The 21,577-nt window shown below is 47.5% G+C and overlaps 1 protein-coding gene and 1 pseudogene across 4 annotated transcripts in view; both read left to right on the forward strand.

Moving 5' to 3' along the window:
- Nucleotides 1-21,577, forward strand: part of LOC149354857 (phosphatidylcholine:ceramide cholinephosphotransferase 2-like) — a 223,544-nt gene that overhangs the window by 21,324 nt on the left and 180,643 nt on the right. The window lies entirely within an intron of this gene.
- LOC149354858 (uncharacterized) lies at nt 6,522-9,743 on the forward strand (annotated as a pseudogene).

Below are 21,577 nucleotides of genomic sequence, written 5' to 3' on the forward strand. Positions count from 1 at the left end.
AAATTATTTCTCTCCACCTTTCCCTCATTAAAATTCCTTTCTCTCTCTTCTCCTCTGCAGGGAAGAAGAACTCTTCTGGTTACTTTTTCCACACTTTCACTCCCTTCAGAAAATTCCTCGCGCGTTTCCTTGCTCCTATCCCATGATGTTCATGTATTTCCTTTAATTTGATTAGCGATGCTTTTATACTTCAAAGTTATTCGCATCCACTGTTAACCTGCATCCTGCAAGAAATATAAACTCCTTGCGACTCTTATGCTTCTGGTACAGCCTTTCCACAACTTTGGCGTTCTTATGGCTGCTTTTGACACTTCGGCGACACGATGGCTACTTTTCGGTTACTTTTGTGATTTCTGTCTCTCTTTTTCGAGTTTACGACCTCGCAACCCTGGCCGAGGGAGTCGTCCTCGTCCGATTGTTGCCGGCGCTCGCAGGAAGACCAGTGGTTCCGTTCCCTTGTGCTCCGTTCTGTTTTACTTTGTGCGCGCTGCTTTTGCGCGGGTGGGCGTTCTGCTTGTTGCGCCATTTTGCCGTTTTGTGTGCGGCGCGTTGGAAGGGCGCGAAGACGCAATCAAGGAACGTGTGGGCATGGAACTGCAGTCGAAAATCAACTGCAGCGGGTAAAGCGGGTGTTCTGCTTATATGCTTCTTCGTCTGTTTACATGCTTCGTTCGTTCAGTGCGTGTTCTATGAGGAACATAGCTTACGAGAAGCACGAAAGAAAGCACTAGCTCTCACGCGTAATGTGCACGCCCCGATGGCCGTGGGCCCGAGACGGCCGTTTCGAGACGTGCTTCTGCGTAAAGCGGAAACCACACGACCGCGATCTTTCGCGCGTGGTCCGTCGTGCGTGAATCGCGGCCTTATGGTTCAGCCACGTGCAGCGATTTTGAGGGGCTGCGTTCATCCACGTGTGAAAAAAACAAAAAAAAAACAAAAACAAATCAGTTCCTGTGAGGAACATTGAAGCGTACGAAGAGCACTGGCGCGCGTTGATTGAAGAGAATCGAAGAAAGTCGTTTATAGTATCCCTGTCACTCGGGCACATACGACCGCGATCGAGCCTCCGTCCGGATCAGACTTTCGGTCAGTGCTACGCGGGCCAAGGATCTAAATCGAGTTGGTCGAGCTCTAGCGCACTATGTGCCGCTGTTTAAATGCAGAACACCTTATGAATGTGCTTAATAGGCAGTAAAAGTAGTTGTAGAAACCATTTTCTACATTTTCGTTTGTTATTCAGGCTAAAACATGTGCTGTGATGCTGACCATCTGCACCTCCCCGTGGTGTCGACGCTACAGTCGTAGATTCGTAAAAGTAGGCGTCAATAAAAAGCCGACTACTTTTCTTGCACTGTTGCTTAAACAACTTTTTCTGTGTTATTTCTTACGCTCTCTTACGGTGTCTGGTGGCGGTAGGGCACCTCGATCCCGTTTCGGATCGGCTCGATCGCGATCGAAAGTGCCCCGCGATGGGTAGGCCACGCCGTTTCCGTCTACAGAAGGTGGAACTTAGTGCCCCGGATTGCGCTGGCACGGAAAGCGACCATACTGCACGAACAGAATGTCATGGAAGATTTAACGCGATGAAAGCGTGGATTGCTTTTTCAGGGTGAAAAACAGCGTCTTTATAGCGAGCGTAAAATGCTCTGTGTTTCGCGCATTTTACATAGCTACCGATACGAAATGTGTGCCTTATTAACTCTATTCATTTATAAATTACTTCATGCAAAACAGAATTACCGCATGTGTGTATAGCCCCACTGCTCGGTGCACCAGTGAAGATTAGAGATCGGAAGCGGGCGGCGTGGGTGAAAGAACAAACGCGGGTTGATGACATCCTAGTCGAAATTAAGAGGAAGAAGTGGGCTTGGGCAGGGCATGTAATGCGAAGGCAAGAGTGTATTCCAAGGGAAGGCAAGCGTAGCAGGGGGCGGCAGAAAGTTAGGCGGGCGGATGAGATTAAGAAGTTTGCGGGAATACGGTGGCCGCAACTGGCGAAGGACAGGGGTAATTGGAGAGACATGGAAGAGGCCTTTGCCATGCAGTGCGCGTAGTCGGGCTGATGATGATGGTGACATGATGCGATCTCGCTTGCAAAGTAGGTTTTGCGAGAAACCGCATTGTAACTGCGCTAACTACAACTGTGCTTCATTACAAATCGGGTGATTGCAACACAACGCTGCCATGATGATTTAAGGCTCATTCAGAAAACATTGCTTATTTTTATCAAATGAGTGTAGTCATAGCAATAAGCTTCTTGTATATTCAACAGAATTTTAAAAAATCGCCTCTATCAGGTACCGCTATTCTGCCACTGTAGCGGGGTTATCGAAAGGGAACTGAACAAAAATTTCCAAATTAAAAATTTTTTTAAAACAACGTGATATTTTGAGACAGTTCTACAGTGGTGCAGGTTTATTTAGCAAAGCATCGAAGGGCATGCGTTTGCAAATTTGTTATCTTGAGTGTCTTAATTGGCTACATAAGCACAACACCAATAAAAAGTTGTGTCCTGGCTCCCAATAATGTAAAACTACTCCATTTAAGCCTGCGGCACTCTGCGATTGGTCAAATGTCAAACTGGCCACAAAACTGTTCCACTTAAGGAGTGGCATGCTTGAATTTTGACCAATCGAGGAGTGTCACAGGCTTAAATGAAGTAATTGTACATTACTGGAGCCCTGCTCTAGCAGGCGCTTTTTTTCAATTTCCTCTGGTTGCAGGCGACGACCAGCTTGCTTTAATTTAAAGCATTCATCCCATTACTAGTCAAAAACTACTCTGGCCAACCGCAGGATCGAATTTTTGTACCCGCCTGTAAGTTGTCCCCTAAGCTGTGCAAGATTTTGCCTCATATAGCTTGGCCGCTTATGTCCGCTAAGCAACCCGTGGCTACCATTTTGAAGTTATCGGAGGTCTAAGCGACACTGATGGTATTTTCACAAGCATGACAATCTAACAACCAGCCCAGTGGTGACTAATCAACTTCAAATATTCTTTTTTGTGGCCCAATCCTTTTATATCATATACACAGCAATAATATAAAGCTTTAACGTGTATGTGGTGTCGATACAGTCAGGAAAATGTCGTACATTTCATTGCATTGTGCATTCATGCATTATTAAAATGTTTAAATGTTTATAACGAAGGCATCTGCAAACATCTCCTTGTGCCTATAGCATGCAAGTTACTTTATGCAACTGTCAAGTGGCTACGATTGATTACTAATAGCACCAATCATTTTTAGTTCGCAGACCAGGTCTGGAGTATTTTCAAGCAAGGGTCAGCGTAGACCTTGTGGCAACTCTGGTGCATATTTGACCACAGATGTCAACTCAGTTTTCAAGCTTCGTCAAGCAAGATATGCACTTCATATCGCAGAAATTTTTTTCATCTGCTTCTTACTTCTGAAGACACTTAGTATTAATAACTGAAATCTTTAATGCGCAGGCGAGCTCTCCACATGCGCAAAAGGCACGTCTGCAGCACATCGCCACATTGTCAGCACAGCTGGTTCATAGGAGCGTGCTTCTAAGCTAGACTTCCTGCAAACTTTGTTTACTATCATAATTTTTGTCATTTCTGCCAGACTCCAGTGCTGAACTTGTACAACTATGAGACACACTACAAAATTCATTCCAATATTTATTATACTAACATACCATGTGTAAATAAGGGCTGCTTCAAACATTTCAGAACATTTCATGCACTGCGTGTGCACGTTTCATGCAGTCATGTTACAGATGTTGCTCCTGCAGCGTCGTCAGGAGAAGCATGTAGCTGGCCTCATACATTCTGTGATGCCCAGTTTCTCGTCAGGAAAGATGTTGTTTCTTGTTATTTCTTCTGGTGTTGCCACAGCTAGTTGTTTTGTTAACCGCAAAAAAGAGTTTTCAAATGCGGAATAGTTCACATCTCATGTAAGTTACTGTCATGGCAGTAGTTTGTGTCGAAGGCACAGTGCGGCACAATGTGAAGATTTTGCTGCATCTGGCAGTATAGATGAAGACTGCACAGTTGTTGAATTAGCATGTTCAGACGCTGCAGACTCTATTGTGCAGTCTTGACACAGAAGAAATGCAGCCCTGTTTTTAGTGAAATTAGAATCGTTTCACCTTGTACCATCATCCGTGGTGCACAGTATAAGTACTGAAATTCATTCTATGAATTTATTGGCCGCAGACCGCAGGCTCAATGTTATTGGTTGGATACTTCACGAACACAGCATAGATGATGAAGCATCTGGCAAGCTTTTCTCTGCATTAAACAATGAAGAAACTCCTTTTGGTGGTGTGTTGCGAAGTAAATATGCACGACACGACTTTTATAAAAAGTAATTTAAAATGATAGAGCCAGTCGAGATATCCTTTAAGAATGAACGAAGTATTCCTTATGTGTCTCTTGCTGCGATGCTTGCAGATGTCACAGTGAAACAAGCATTAAACAAAGGCACTGTTTGTGACAGCCAGCATCTTTCCTGCTTCAGTGATGGAACCCTTTGTAGAGAGTCTACCTACTTACTACAGACCACTGGCACTATTCAGCTGCTCTTGTACCAGGACGCATTTGAAGTGGCAAATCCACTTGGAGCGGCAAGAAAAAAGCACGAAGTTATAGGAATGTATTATAATGTTGCCAACTTTCCTTCACACTTTACCACAAAGGTGCATAATATTCAGTTATGATTTGCTATGAGTTGATGCTTGTGAATCTCGGCCACCATGCTGTGATGAAGACAGTTGTTGCAGAACTTAAGGACCTTGAAGAAAATGGAATTATTGTGGGAAGTGATCACTTCAAATATGCCTTGGTTGCTATCCTGGGTGACAATTTGGGAAGCCATGGAATTGGTGGCTTCACAGAGAACTTTTCTACGTCGAGGTGGTTTTGTCGATACGGTGAGGTCACGAAGGAGGACTTTCTGAACAACCCCTATTTAGTGGGACCGCAGCGCTTACGTGATGAGCATAACTGTGTGAGCATGGCCGAACAGGGTCGCTATGACTTGGCAAAAGGAGTGAAATTTGACTCTGTTTTAATGCCTTGCAGTCTTTTCATGTGACGTCTGGGCTGCCACCATGTGTTGCTCATGACATTTTAGAAAGCATCGCTCCATTTGATTTGTCACTAATTGTGAATCAGCTTGTTCATAAAAAAAATTGGTTTACAGTTGCAAAGCTAATTGAGCGAGTCAAGAATATATGTCTGAGCCGTCGGGATGCTAAAAGCAGGCCAACAACTCTTATGAATAACAAGAGCTGTAAAGTGTGTGGGCAAGCAGTTGAAATCTGTTACTTGATAAGACTGCCTTTTCTCATCCATGATAAAATCGTTTACTGGGAAGGCAAGGTATGGAGCTTGTACTTGAGGTTAAAATCTATTACTATTATAGTTATGTCTGCCAAGCTTCATATAACTCAGGTTGAGTATCTCAGGGTTCTTATTGGTGAATACATCACTGAAAAGAGTTAGACTTTTTGCAGCAGTGCCTCTGAGACCCAAACCTCATTTTTTGTGCAATTACCCTGATCTCTCTTATCGTTTCGGTCCATTGGTTCACTTGTCAACATTGCGTTTTGAAAGGAAGCATTCATACTTTAAGAGCATTATACAAGCCGCACAGAATTTTAAGAATATTATACTTACAATGGCGAGCAAGCATGAAATGCTTCGAGCATATTGTAGGGCAGGAAATGTTATCCCTGACGATTTGGTGCAAGAAAAGTGCTTTGCATTGTAATCGGGGATCAAAGATGCCATGATAGTGCATGCACTTCACTCTCAGTTTCCAGCACCAGTGTCAGCAGAACTAAGCCTTCAATTAACCTACAAGGGTACTACTTATGAAGCTGGCTCTGTTATCTTGTATTGTGTGGGTGGGTGCTTGAAGGGAGCGAAGATTAGCTGTTGTGTATCTGCATTTCTTTCATTGGTGCACCTTGCACAATCACAGAATAGGGTGGCAGAGGCCTTAAAGGTGGTAACCTTCACAAACAAGGATCTGGTGTGTGTGAAATATGAATAGCTTGTTCACGGGAGTTCATTGAATGTGTACGCATGCTTGTGCATCTAGGAATGTCCTGACTCTTAATCATGAGGTTGACTTTGTTCGTTATGTGTGAAAGGAATGTTTTTGGATTACATAATATACTTGGGGGAAATGTAAGTCGATGTTAGTCGAAGACACCTTTTCTTTTTTTAAGAAGTGGCATAGAGCAGTGAGATTTCTTGCACCTTCAGGATTTCCCGGCCTATTTCACAACACGTGTTAGTTATTCTGTAGTTTCAATACAAAAGAAAAAAAAAACAGATTTTTGTGCATGCTTTTTAATACAGTTTTTCACAATGAATGCAGGCAAACAGTTTAATCTGCAAATAGCTTTTGTTTTTGTGAAGCAGCCAGATTCTGCTAAACCGTGAAATAGTACTGCGATTAGTGTGGTGATGATAGTTATCTTTTTTTCTGCACATACCTTAAATAAACAACATTACAACTTGAATGTTTTTTTCTTTACCAGAACATGGAATCTGTTGCATCAGCAATATGGAGAATAGCTGCGCCAACTCCCTGAAGAACTTGTAACTCTTGTAGATTATTTGAAGTCAGAAGGCTATCAACATGAAAACGACCTCACTTACATAGAAATTGATGATCTAGAACCTCACTTGAAGTTGTTCTATGCACGTAAGCTCCTTAGAGGGCTCAAGACCTTTGGCAATGATGGACCACCCAGCAGCAGTGGCGGAAATGCTGAACAAGCATTAACATTGTGTGCAGAATCAGCCAGCAGCTCCCAAACATCAATTGTTGCAGCCACAAGCACGTCACACAGGTGTCTGCAGGAGTTTAAAGTAAATTGGGCAGAGCTTCCAAATCAGCTCATTGCTGATTCTAAAGAGGGTCGAAGGCCGAATCCGCAGATGAGGCACCAACTAGTGTAGGTGCTTGGGGCAGCAGTAGCAAAACATGATCCATTGGCTGAGATGGCAGCACTGAAACATATTGCGTGACTGGTGACTGTGTAGAATCCCAAGTCATTTGCAGGCTTGACGTCTTCTGGGGATATCATTGGCAATGGCGCCGCTTCATTTTCCCAGCAGCTGAGCATGTTCTTTGAGAACAAAAGATGGCCAAATCGAAATGCGAAGAAAACTGACGACTTGTCAGAGCAGTTTGATCAGCCTACAGCAAAGATACCAAAAGGGCCAACTGATTTTTATGGCTGTGTGGTCTAGCAGCCTGATTGCTAGCAGGAAACTTTGGAGACTCTCAGTGAAAAAAGGTGGCTGCTATTGCAAGCCAGCCCATCTTGTGAGGATGTTTTGAGGCTGATGGCAGATACATATACTCCGCTGCGCAAGGAGATTAATGAAGGAAAGGTCACTATGCAAAACATCTGGGAGCTATGGCCCCATCTGCTTGAAGAAACCTACTTCTTCAGGCATCTTGACACGCTTGTTGGTCTTTCTTTCCGTGAAATATTCATTCATGGATTGACATTGAAAGGACCAAGAATTGTTGACTGCATGCTGAAGTTGCCCAAGAATGGAGTGTGAGCTTTGCTTCCACAAGGTGACATCAGCAGTAGACAAGGACGGACAAGCGGTTTTAAGATACTTCTACGTCCTGGAATTGCTTTGTGCCTTCTTCGACGAGAACTACAGCCAAGTAGTCTCCTTTCATTTGGCATGTTCTTTCTCTTGTTTCATATTTTTGCAGTGCTGATCCCTGCAGGAGATGCAGGTGGTTCTAAGGTTCTAATGCCACTTTGTTTCCTAGTGAGAGACGATTTAACTACTTTGTCCTTCACATTTCTTCAAATTCGTTAAAATGCTATCGCAGCTGCCACAATGGCAGGAAGTACTCCTCAGTTTCACTTACCGAATAGTTCAGTGGTAGTCTTGCAGAGTTAATAACTGGCTGTATGTTTTCAGTGTTTCATTCGTGTACTGATAGTGTGCAGTTTCATTCTTGTATAGGATTGAGATATGGGCCTAATTACCTTATATCTCAGCAATAGTTATTTCTGGATAAATTCTGTTAATTTTTATAGTTTATTGTCTATAGGGCTCAAACAAACAAGGGCCAAAAATTTCTGCTGGCCTGTCTGTTAGCTGGGAATTATTGAGTCAAGTAAATTTGTAGTCGTCTAATTCTATAAACTGCATTTTCATCTACTTCTGCTGAAATGATGCTGTACCTCAGGTGTAGAAAGTGCGTTGATGACAGCAGGACCCTTGGAAGTATGGTTATGACATATTATTTAGGTGCATGTGTCTGATCCCTTTAATGTTTTCTCTGGAGCCATGCTCCAGTCATTCACATGTGGCTTGTGAATTCCGAGCATACAACTGAAAGGGGGACTGCCAGCAACACTGCACCTTGCTGTCATTGGTGTGTATTTGTCAATTATAAACTTTGGCTCAAAACATGGCCTGTGCGGCATATTTTATTATTGTATGATATATCCTGATTTTGTGTAACCTCACTCTACTTAGTAGGACATAGTCAAAACTTAGGAATGAGGCTAGCCCAGGATGAAAGGCTTAATTGCTGCTTCATCTTATGTATGAGCAGTTTGTTTAATAATTAAACATGATAACAATGTGCAAGTTTGGCCAGTAGTTTTTCATTCTTATTAGAATGCCCTACCATAAGCTTGCCGTCCCGGTTAGCTCCAATAAAGAAAAAAAAAGTCCCGGTTAGCTCAGTTGGTAGAGCGACCGCTTCGGTGAAGCGGTGGTCCCGGGTTCGAACCCCGAACCAGGACGAATTTTTCTTTAACTACGAAGTTTCTGAGAAAGCTGTATAGCTTTCCCTTGTAGCCGTACGGCTGCGCTCGGGTGGACGTCAATGAGTGATTACTTCCTTATTACTATAACTTATTCTATGAAACCAACAGGCAAAACAATCCACCGAGAATGTATTTCGCGGCCCCTTCAACGCAATCGCGTTAAAACAGCCAGCGTAGTGCGCGCGGCTGTCTCTCGCGGCGACCGTCGAAGGGAAGGAACACCTGATCAATTTCCCACCGCTTCCGTTTTGGCGCGATGGTTCTGCCGCTGGTCCCTGCGGTGTGAACCTCTTCATCGCCGCCAATGTAAGTCTCACCGTCAGATGACAGTTTTTTTGGCCGCGGAACCTTTAGGGAAGCTGGATTTAGAAGGAAGAGAGAGCGGCGGTATCGGTGTCCCTGCCCGAGGGGAAATTTTTAGCTTGCCTCCCTTCAGGGTTGCTACATGGTGCTGCAAGGTAGCTAAATTGGAGGCGCCGATTACCGTGGCCACCTTGCTGGAAGTCCCCCCTTCTCTCTGTCCGGTTCATTGCGACCAGCGGTAGGTGACGGAGGCGATGCCGTCACACGGCCCGACAGCGCTCTCTTGCCAATCAGCTGGCGGATGGGGCAAGCTTGGAGCCGCGCGATCGTCATGCAGCCCACACCCGCGCGCTTACGCGTCCAGCCTTTTCCCGCTCGGCTTTTTTTTTTTCTTGGCCGGCTTGGCGTGTCTACGTGAGCTGCGCAGCCAGCACCCGGAGACCTTGAGGTCGGAACGCCAAAATGGAACAGCTGCAGCCAGGCCGCCCTTTGCGTCATTGCCCTTTCCTTACGGCTCCGCTCGCCCTCGCGTCTTTCTTTCTCTTTCCTTGGGCTTGTTCTCTAAAACTCCCTTTTCTCCGTTCTCGCATCGAGTCGGCGCGCGCTTGTTTTCAGCTGGGAGGTGCCACAGGTTTTGCTTTATTTTTTTTTCCACCGTCGAAGCAGCACCGTCAGGACCTTTCTATGAGCACATGGATGAGCAAGTGGTGCCTAGGTTTTACTTGCCGTGTTGTATGTGTGCCTTACTCGAATATAACTTCTTAACGGCATCGTATGAAATCTACAGGGAATCGCTTCAATGGCTCTGTCCCGTGCACTTGATCTGTCTCTCAATAACAGATCATCCAATTCACCATCGGCCACTTGTTAGCGAGAATAGAGGAGAAGAAAGCTTGCGCTGGGAAGAGATTTCGGGACAGCCGATTGTTTTGCTCTGTCGAGTCCGTGGTTTTCTAGGTCTCTGCCATCTTTGTCATATCTGATTTAGCGCCAGTGACGCAGTAATCCGTCCGCGCGTGAGAACCGCAAATGAGAGTGTACCCTCCTTCACGTTTGAAACTGCGTTTTGCGCCCCGACAAGGACAAAAGGCTGCTAATAGGCAGCTCATCACTTCCTAAATGCATACTAAAAAACAGACGTGCTATAAGCAGCAACGTCATGCAGGGTGCAAACGCAGTTTACAGTGGGAGAGCGGGTGTGGGCGTTACATTTGGCTGGCCAGTGTACATTCTGAACGGGACCTCTTCACTCGAGAAGCAGGCGGTCCTTGCATGGAATTGAGACCGCCGTGACGCAGTGTGGCCGAAGCGATCTGCTGCCCAGCTCCGGCGAATCGATTTAATTCCCACTCGCAGCTGAGGCAGACTGGTGGTGCACAAATGCCTTCCGTGTTGTCAGGCATCAGTGCCGGCGCAACTGCCCAAACTAATCTGTGTACCAAACCAAAGCGCCTTCACCCCGGTGTCTCTGCTGCTACAGGAGAGGAGGGGGCACGTGGAGAAAAATGTGGATTACCAGCACCGGAAACGTTATCGCCGTCATTGTTTAATATAGTTGCCGCGCCCCATATGTTGTCCCTCCTGTGGTGGTCACCGGGAAGTCGGTGCATTACTCTGTCGCGCCGGTGCTGAAACGAATAAACTTCGCCGTTAGCGATAGAGCGCGCAGTACCCTCGTCGCAGTTGTTTGCCGAAGGATCGGGGGGGGGGGGGGGGGGGGGGGGGGAGCCGTCTGTGCCCACGCGTTCTGGAGCGCTGACGAAAAGCGGCGGATCGAACGAGAAAGAGCTCTCGTCGGCACCGATTCAGGTCGTCACCCACGGCGTGTGGGCGAGGCTGCGGAGGAGAGGGTGACGGGGGAGGGTGTGCCCCCGGCGGAAGAAAGAGGCCGCCGCTGCAGCTACCTCGAGCCGTCGTGATGCTGCAATTGAGCCGTCTGACTCCGCGACCTGGAAATGCGCAGCACCACGCGGCGGCTCGCGGTCGCTGCGCCGCTTTGTGACTCACATGGAGCGCGCGCCAACCGGAAAGAAAAAGGAACGCGTTGTACCCTACCCCTGCTCGCTGGCGCGGAGGAACATTGCGTAACGAGCGGATCAGCGCGCATGCGCATTGAGCGCCGGATACTTGTTAAGAGGAGCGCGAGGCGGATGTGGCGTGTGTCATAGCTGCCGAGCCCCGGTTTTTTTTCTTTTCCGTCCTGTTGCTGAGCTGTTCGGAAGCGTCTAATCGCTCGCGGTTCCGTGCGCAGGGCCAGATAAAACGCCATTTGTTCGCCTACTCCGATTGGCAGAAAACCCTTGAGATCGTTGTGTGCGATGCTCAAAGCAGGCTGGAAAGAGTAACAGGATTCGCAGTAGTACCACCGTGCCAACCCCGAAAATATTTTCATTGAGAGCCCCCTAAGCGCTTCTGAGCTGGTTTGAGGCGCAGTCAGGCGGCAGATTGCATCCTCCATCGCCCACGAATTAGTTGCTTCTAGTGCCTTTTCTTTTAATCGAAGAAGCCGCAAAGTTCGTTACTTGAGGCTGTTTTCATCTGTTGGCGGCTTACGCACCAGTTTCGGGGAAGAGACGTAGCCTCCTGTCTGTAGTGGCACGTTTTCGGGCGGCCTCTTCACAGCTTGTCCTGGCGTTTTGCCATAGTCTTCGTGGAGCTTTGAAACCAAACAATTCCGCTACTTATTTCTCGAAAGGGAGCGCGCGCGAGATTCCATCGCCGGAAGGCCGGACGTGCACGGTATTTTTCGTGGCCCTGCCATTGGCTGTCGCCTTATTTCCACTCTGCGCAGACTGGCTGGCGGCCGCTGTAGGGAGATGTAATTCTTGGAACATACTGCTTTTCGGTGGTGAAACATTTGTCCCGTTACTATACTGCGTGCACACTCAGACTCCTTTTCTCTGCTCTCTTGTCGCGTGATGTGGGAAAGCTGAAAGGAATCACGCCATACGAGCCGTGAAACATGGGATGGACAGAATGAGAAACATGAACTAAATTTATTTTTTTTTTTACACAATACTGATAACCTTACAACAGGCCCTTAGCAGGGGTCGGGCACAAACGATATTAACATAATACGCAGTTCGATATACAGAATAAATGCAAAATAAAGCACGTATATGCGGCATCAAACTAATACTGGGAACCATTTTACAAAATGAGCGCGATTAAACAAACAATAAGGCCGTAATCATTGTAAAAAAAAAAATGTCACATTAAGTGACAGCAGCGCAATCAAAACTGCTGTACGATCCGTTCTTTCACGACGCTTGCGGAAAAGCGTCTGATCCCGGCCGCACTTTGATGTAGCGCTGTGCGTAAACCCTCGTGTATTGAGACTGCGGTGCGCGCCGCGGGACCCGGATCGTACGAATGGCGATTTTCGCACCCTTCGCACCCTTTTTCCAAGCGTGGGTAAGCGTTCGCAGGGCCAAGTGCGACTCCGCGAGGGGAGCTCTCCTCGCCCGCGACTGCATGCGGAGTAGCGAGATAGGCGCTGGTGTTGATGTCGATCGTCCTCGGCTGTCACATTGTTCTCGGCTCCGGCGCATTGCAGCGTGACTAGCGCACGGCACAGGCGTCGCCGCTGCTGCACTTTTCAAGGACGGCCGAGTGGGAGACAAAGAGAAAATAAAGCAGCGCGAGGGCGCCTCTTCTTTCTGCGCGTTGACAGCGCCGCCGTTTTTTAGCCGGGAGGCGATATGCTGCTACAACTGGTATAGAAGCGTATTCCGCGTATACACTGCACTTTCCCTGTGGACGACGGCACCGCCGAAGTCTGCGTGCAGTTTGTATCAGGCGCTCCTCAGGCGGAGTCCTGAGGAGCGCCTTTCATGTCATTTATTTCATGTCCTTTCAGTACATGAAATAAATGAAATGAGTAGCCGAGTGTTGATGGCTCAAGGTGCATCTCGCAAAGGCCGGTTCGTGTGCGTGCGCCGCGCCGAAGCGGTTTCAAGCCGGACCCGTGACCCCGGGAAGCAAAAACAATTGACGATTTTATTTTGTCATTTCTCACCTTTTCATTGCGCTGTCACCTCTGCGTAATAACAGTCGTATGCCGAGATGGAAACACCTACTCGTTATGATAGTGGCTGTTGTAATTTTCGCGGTACAAACATGTCCGGACAGTGGCGTGTGTCGACCTCATTCATCGCAGGGCCTACAGCTCCCCTAAAAGCAGTGCATTGGTCCCTACAAGCATTCAGGACTCCGGGCACAGCTTCTAACCCTTCCAGCGTGCTTCTAGAAGAGTGCACTCGAGCCCGCGCACATATCAAGAACTGCGCCTCAAGCTCAGCGTTACTGTGGCGATTTGCCGGGTGCCTGCCACACGCAGGCATCGAAGGCAATGAGTGGGCCAACAGCTGGGCGCCAGCAGTAGCATGGTAGCCGCGCCAGAAGCACATAGCGGGTACACACACATGGCTGCTGAATCCCTGAGTCACGCCGCACGGCCTTTTAGCACCTCCGTGGTGAACGAGAGGATACCAGAGGAACTACCAAGGGGCGCGCATACTCTAGTCCGCCGCTTCGCAACCAGTGTTGCATAAACTCCGGCCTTACGGCACACATTTTTCAACAGCGACCGAAAGGATGTGCCGAAGCCCAGCGACCATTACCGACACCGTCTGGGAATGCAAAAAATATTCGTAGGTGCGAAGAAGGCAACTCACCGAACTACCTGTTGCGATGTGCCCGGCCACGTACGGCGACTGGGTTCTTCCAGCAGCACACGACAGCACGGCCGTCGCTCTGCTCTGGGCAAAGCTCGGGGAATTAGTTGCGTAACGCCCGAGTAACATGCTTTGCGGCAGTCGGCGGCGACCGAATCAACGTCTGCCTCGGTCCCCGTCGGTGGGGCCACACGCAGCAATGTGCGCACGAAGGGCAAAGGACGTGTTTCAGACGATGAATCAAAGAGAGCGCTCACTCTCGTCCACAGCGCGTGCAGTAACGAACAGAAGAAAAATAAATTGATACTGCAAGTAGTGGAATCTGGCGAACATATCAAAGGTCTCATAAAAAGTTGGAACTGCGTTGACCCAATGTGACGCGAGTCTCAGCGTCAACTCTCTGTGTTAGGGGAATGGGGAAAAAAATGTGACGAGGGAATGTGTTCGAGATTCAGTCCGGAGTTCAACTTTAACAATGAAAGTGAAATGGGTCAGTCACATCGCGCAGTAATGTGGCCAGTGGGTCAGATTTAAGCAAGCCATGCGCCCGATGACGATTGTGTGACCTTGCTCTTGGATGCCGTTATTTCAAGCGAACGTCGACTACGCCATCTCAGGGGGGGTTACACAAACGACTGTTATGCATTCAATAAGAGGCTATTGGGTTTGCACAGTAGAGCCAGACGACAATAAATTTGATTCCTTAATAGCGTTGCGTTTATTTATTTAAATGGGCCACTGCGTTCCAAGTGAAACGTTATGAATTGTTTTATTCGTTCGAAAGCGTTTAATAAAAGGCTCTGCGTGTCATTTTTTTTTTTTTCAAACCTTTCTGAAACTTTACGCATACATGCACAGATCATGTTTTCTAAGCGTCCACGAAAACAGCAATGTATGCGCAGCTTTCGCTGAAGCGTTGAAATAAGATTTTATAATCACAGCCTGCAAGTGTGTAAGCAAATATTCTCTGTCAGCACTTTGGAAGGAGCAAGTGACAACAGTGTAGTCAAGACGGCATTACCACGCACTATACAAGCGTGCTACACCGATGCATTCACCTTACTGAAATGCCGCGCTCATGCCAACAAGGCTGAGTGGTGATGTGATAATAACCACAGGTTTCCAAAAAACGTTTCACGCCGTTTACGCAATCTGTGGTTGGTGAAAACCACAAACCAAGGATTTGGACTGGAAAGTTCTGTTAGTTGATGTGCGTCCTTACTACTCGAGCAGCGGAAAACAAGTATAATACAGACCTTCCAGTCTATGCTTGAATGAAGTAGACTTATGCTTGTCTAGAACGTTTTTTTCGCGGTGCAGCAATGTCTTCGAGTCAGTATCTACGGACATTTTAAACGTTCTACTTTCAGCTTTTTATGGAGTCCGCGTTCCAGAGGTATAAGCTGTTGGGAACTGTATTGTCAAGCGAAATGAGCTGTGACTCAGTTTGCTAGCAGTTGGCTTCCTGTTGGAAAATTCAAATGAGGTTCAATTAACGTGCACACAAATCAAATGAGATTTAATTCACTTGTAGACAGTCGGCTTCCCGTTGACTCATATCAGTAGCGAACGTTCTGACGTAATGACAAACGAGCTCAATAAACCCATTGGGTGAAAGCGACAACGGGCACAACACAGGAGAAGATGCGGACAGAACAGCGCTGGACTTACTAGTGAAGTAAAAAAATTCAGCGGGGTACTTTGTTGACCTAAAGTGCGGTGAGGCGAAAGCCTTTTGAGCAGTGTTGCTGATTGTGTCACTGATGTGTGGTTAAGATGTTAGTTAAGTACACAGTTGTTTGTGAATCTTAAATGCTGGAGACACTGGAGGGCGTCTGGGAGGCATCCGTCTGATTCGACGCCCCTCTGCAAACACTCTCCGGCGTCCTAGACAAGGAGAACTACATATGCGTTGGCAGTAAGTAGCGTAGCCATTGCACGCTCGGCTGCGGAACGGAAGGATGGTGGTTCGAATCCCATCGTGCACAAAGATTTTTTTTCTGGTCTTACTAGAAAAAGCGTGACACCTCTGCTGACAACCTTCTGTCGACAGCGATGAGGCATTAAAGGCTTTCGCCTTAATAAGGCTTGAGTTTTTATTGAACTGGTACAGGCTCCACAAGGACCGGCTGTGTGAAAGGTGGGGAGGAGGTGCAGCCCGCCTGTAACAGTCGAGACGTAAGACTACGCGAGGCGCTGAGCAGGTGAGCGTTTTACTCGTTACGCGCGTGGATCCACCTAGCAGCGCGCCTGCATGAACCCCTCGTAACGGAGCAGAGGGCTGTTTACGACAGGCGAGCGGCTCTCGCACGTCATGTGAGGCGGCCGCGTGCACTGAGCGGCCTTCTCCCGGCCCGCATTGTCTGTTGTGGCGCCGCGTCTGCCGTGCATCTCTCATGACTGGTCGCCGCCGGCACGCGATGCAGGAATGTCGCGACGGGGTCTCGAGTGGCGTCGCTGACGCGTCCAACGCGGCGCGTGAGGCAACGCTTTCGCGGTCTCTCTCATTGAGGCTGCGAGTGTGGGCGAGTATGCCCTGCGCGCCACGGCGCGGCCCCGTCATTTTTATTTTCTGCTCCTCTCGCTACTCAGACCGCGGGAATCGCTGGCTGAAAAGGAAACCGAAGAAATGGGGCGGTTCGCCTGTGCCGATATACGGCGCTTCTAATTAACGCGCCTAATGAAGGATAAAGAAAGAAAGGAAGTAACGAAGCGAGTGAGTTAAATCTGCGCGGGGCGGTAAATGCACGCACTACATCGTTGCTGCCTAGAGCGCGAGAAAGGCCGCCACCGCCCTCCTCAGCGTTTGTCGGCATATATAGGCTGGACATTAATTTTCCGGAATACGGTGATGTCAACCTTCGGTTACGTTTGGTTCGTGCTTGCTAGCGAGTTGTCTTTAAGCCCGAGAGCCGCTCGCAAATGACTGCGTTCCCTCGGGCGTGCGCAAAACAGGTCAATGCACGTTAAAGAACCCCAGGTGGTCGAAATTTCCGGAGCCCTCCACTACGGCGTCTCTCATAGCCTTAGTTGCTTTGGGACGTTAAACCCCATAAACCAAACCAAACCAAACCAAAACAGGTCACGCGCACTGCGGACAGAAGTCGTGCGGTGCGTAGTGCCTAACACCGTAAAACCCAGCAGAAAGACAGTCCCCGCGAGAACAGCGAAAACGGATAGGTGGATTTTTGGAGCGGTTCCTCCAAGTCGCGCAGCTGGCGTGTTTGCCACCAGGCTGGGTGTTTTTCTTTCGCAGTTATTAAAAATCGTTTTCTTTACCTGTTAGCATTTGCGGTCTTGCGTTTCTTTCGACTATAAACTTTCCGTAACATGTGGGCTTAAATCCTCTGTTTACGTCGCTTCCCTCCTTTCCCGCCGTCGACTTGTAACGGTTGTATTGTACTGACGTATAGACCTCCTTCACCCCGCGACGTCACGGAGATGCGGTGGCGCTGATGTCAGTAGCGACTTTCGCCTGGTAGGCAAAACAGGTTCCGCCTGGCCGTGCCTACCGCAGCTGCTGCAGCTACCGGCGGCTGCATATCGTGGCTTCGCACTGCAGAAGCAGCATGTACTGACCAGCTGCGTCGCTGTTGGATCCACGTAGTATCATAAAACGAAAAATTAGATTAGCTTTAATAGGTTTCTCGGAAATAAATGCCGCATTAGGAAATGAGCCGCGGTAGTAAAAGCGCGAAGTCTGGGTGTAGACCGGCGCTGCCAGTCAACGTACTTCATAGCACGGAAATTGCCGCGCTCATTCACCTGAACAACCGCATGGTACGCTTAAAATTTCGCAAGGAAAAGAAAAAGCATGTATGTAGCTGCGAACGTATTTATCGCCCTGAGCTGGTGTGCACGGGCGCCGGCAGGGTCACTCTCGAGGAGTGCGTTATTTTGTTGATAGCACAGCATGTTTTAACTTGTGCAGAAGTTATAGGAACGTGTAATGACGCATTTTAGGGCATTTAATATATACTTCAAAATATTTCTTAAAATGGACGACATAATTATTTGATTGTAGTAGAAAAGTCTGGTAAGTTGTGACAATCTTGCGCGGTCGCGTTGGCATGCTTCGAACAGCGTACTTTCATTGCATCATGCTTGTGTCATAAGCTTCTTCATGAAGTAGTACATGGTCGCGAAGGCTGTTTGGAAAGAAGCAACCGCAGGCGGGCTACCAACAGAGGCACGTAGCGAGATTGACAGGGGATGAGGCAATGAAAAGTGTTTTCTTTATTGATGCTTGAGATATGTAACCAAATTTGGTGCAAATATGAAATTGCTCTGCTAATTTCAGCAATGCGTTTTATTTTCAGCTATACCTGGTAAAGTTCTTGAGTAATTATAATTAACACCCTCTCAAGTCACCACGGGTCTTGAATAATTAAGTAGAAAATGCGGAAATTTTTTATGCCAGCACGTTGCCAACGCCCTATTCTCTATGATGGCGGTATTACTTCTTTTTTTTAGATTCGTAGTACCTTTCTTATCAAAAATGACTACCATACTACTGCTCCTGTAGCAAAAAAAAGTCGAGAGATTTATTGCACTCCTCAATGTCTCTGAAATCGTTCGCGACAAATAGAATCATTCTATTTCCATTCGTTACAAATTTACGAAGGGGTGAGTGATGCCAATCAGTAAATGTGGTAGATCACAAAACAAACCTTCAAGTTTTTTTCCCTCGTTTATGGCCTCTTCGCTTTCGCTTTGGTCAAAGAAATGCCGCACTGAAATCAACGAAACCTCTGATCCCTCTTCTGCGTAGTGATACTACCATTGTGGTGCTCCGTCGTCGGAAACCCGCAGGATTCGCGACGTGCCAGGACCATCAGAAACGCCATTACCTCACAATTTTTGACGACCACAGATCTAAAAACCGTAATTTTATGAATTTATACTGAATATTTTGCTATAATTTCTAGTAATCAAACAGACGACCCAGGGCTGGAAGAAATATAATTTCAGGAATCCAAACTTTTCACCAAATCGACCAGTTTAAGAAGGGGAGAAGTCAGCCTGGTGGTGCCTGATCTGACGGCTAAAAAGAGCGGCTACGCGAGACAGATGAGATCGGGACACGATCGACGCTGTCCCCACTTTTCGCACTGTGCGACACGTGTGTCAACAGACGGTGAGCGCACGTCGGCTCTGCCGAAAAAACGCCAGTGCTTCCCTCAGCACTGTCCCGAGGTAAAATCATTCTTGCTAGTTCAGTGTCAAAAACTTATCATTTTATTGAATGCCTGGGGTAGAAACCAACTGCAGCGCTTTCTAGCCATAATACAATACACACCGTGTCGAAATACGCCGTACATGGCCAACGCGAGCCCGTGTACTTCGAGGAATACTAAGTTGAAAGCATCAACCATTGTTATGATTCTCAGAAACTCAAAACGCGCATACAAGCCTTGAAAACCGGCGCTGCACCACCTCAACTCGACGCCACTCCCTGGCCTCTTGCCTACCGCGAACCCGTTCGCGACTGCAGCGCCACCTCGCTTGTTTGCAAACATGGAGGAGGTCTATACCGCGAATACAGTCGCACTACCCGTCGCCATCCTGAACCCTAGCGCATCAGGATACCGATGGCGCTGGCATCAGTGTCGGGATGAATACTCCGGCGTTCTAAGTGTCGTTGCCTCTTCAGACTTGCACTGGACACGGTTCACTGCTTCTTGAATTGACGCAAAACTATTACATGTGCATCTTTCTCTAGCAAAAATTTTGAAAATTGTAAGGCACTGTTCCGGAAATACTGAAGATAATCGTCCATTATTCTGATATGTAGCGAAATCCTTCTTTTACACTGTTTCGATTGATCGCATCGAACAGTTAAGACTTCCATAGAAAACCAATCGGGAACGCTTTTGACGACAGCAAAAATTTATCTTTTGCATTTATCTGTTCATTTATTTATGGTGAGGTGCCTAGTTACACCCAAAGGCCTTGTAGAACTACAAAAGAATACCAAACTGGACGAGTTGGAGTGGGTTCACTGTTGTACTGCAGCGCGAAGAGATGAGACGACGGAGGAAGCTCTCGCGTGCGCTATTCCATCTGTCGTATGTTCGCGCCACGGTTCAAACACTAGTGTGCTGCGAGATATATTTGCTCCAGTTGCGCATCGAGGTAACCGGCACAATTACTTTTGGCAGATATATGCGTACCACGACTCGGCGACTTCGCCGTTCTGACTCCAGAAAAAAATTGGCATGAATTCTGACGCCATTGTCGATCGTCAGCCATGAACAACGTTCATGAATGCAATTGTTCCCATTGCTCAAGTATACTAGGCTGATATAATCGTTTTTTTTTTTTTCAATTAGTTGCAGCTGCATGTACTGCTCGCTGATGAAAGATGAAGGATTGCTTGTGCTGCCAGGAGGTGCAAGTAATCAGGAAAAAGCAAAAAGGCACACAGTGCGTAACGAGCTCAAAAGAGTTCAAGACTGCGTGCTCAGTAAGGCAGGGCTAGGGGACTTTGCCCGGGTGGGGCAGCCGCATTCCAGTTTTGGGAAATGCAAGGTGTAAATGCGGGTAGGCGAGCCCTTCGCTACTGCGTCCTTCATATGGCTTCACTCGGTTCGCTGAACCACACAAACAAGAAAGCGCTAAATAGACAAGCGTGCGTTAAAACACTTACCTCATGACGCTTTCTTTTGATGAAGGCCGCTCTTGGAGGTGGCGAAGCGCTTCTTTCGTGTGGGAACACTGACGGAACGACTCCGGGCTTCAGTCGCGCCGATTTAGTGGAAATACCGAGTGCCCGCATCGTTCCCAAGCTTCGATGATAGTCACTGTCGCGGAAATGGTCGGAGCACGAGACAGTTGATTTCGTAGGCACGAATTTCTTTATTTTCATGGCAGTGAGAAACAGCGCAGAAAGTTTCCTATCCTTTGGGAACGTGTGGGACACCACGTGTCGTCTCGGCCGCCAGTGTTCGCGCAACCGAAGCTGCGCAAAACGAAGGCAGGATGACGACTCGTCGCTGCACGCACTCGGCACACAACACCCGAACCAGAGATAGCAAACGGCACTGGCAGAGGATTGCGTTGATCCGTCGTTCACCAAAGCGCGGGCCGAAAAGGAGCAAGCAAAACAGGACGGCAAGCAGACTAGTCGTGAATGGCGTCACTTCCGCCAGTTTTTCCTTATTGCCATCCCCCTTGCCATTGCTTGTTTTTAACAAGCGATTGCGGCTCTTTTTGCGGACAGAGTCGAGTAAAAATTTACACACATGATTTTCAAGGTCCTTTCTTCCCAACCACATTGTTTCATGCAATTTGAAAACCGTTTCAGCTTCCCTTTAAGCACGAGGTAAAGAGAACTTCGAATCAGATGAGTGTAACGCGGTGGCATGTATTTCCGCTTCATTGTGTTGCCCTATTTCTTCAATTCTTCAATCTGGTTGTTACTTGCTCCTTTCATGTTTGCTCTAATTGGCTGGTTTGGTCCTGGACTGTTCCACGTCTCTGTGAAAATTGCGCATATATTTGTTACGTGGGTGTTTAGAGCACGTTTAGAGAGCATTGGTGCACTGTGTGTGTGATGTTGAAAAGCCGTTACAAAAGGAACGGCGTTGAGAGCATATATTATTTTTTTTTTGCTAAAACGCTAGTTTGAATACCATGTAGAAATGCGTCATGGATTTAACATGTATACATTACAAATTAATGAGCACCTCAGCAACAACAACAAAAAAACCACATCATGTGTTAACCAGAAACGCAGTGGCCAGTTTTCATCACCATTGCGTCAGAAACTTAACTCAGAAATTGTCAGAAGTACCTGAAGAG

Source organism: Amblyomma mixtum, chromosome 3 (genome assembly GCF_055824585.1).
Source record: "Amblyomma mixtum isolate Tamu chromosome 3, ASM5582458v1, whole genome shotgun sequence".
In the NCBI taxonomy this organism is placed as follows: Eukaryota; Metazoa; Arthropoda; class Arachnida; order Ixodida; family Ixodidae; genus Amblyomma; species Amblyomma mixtum.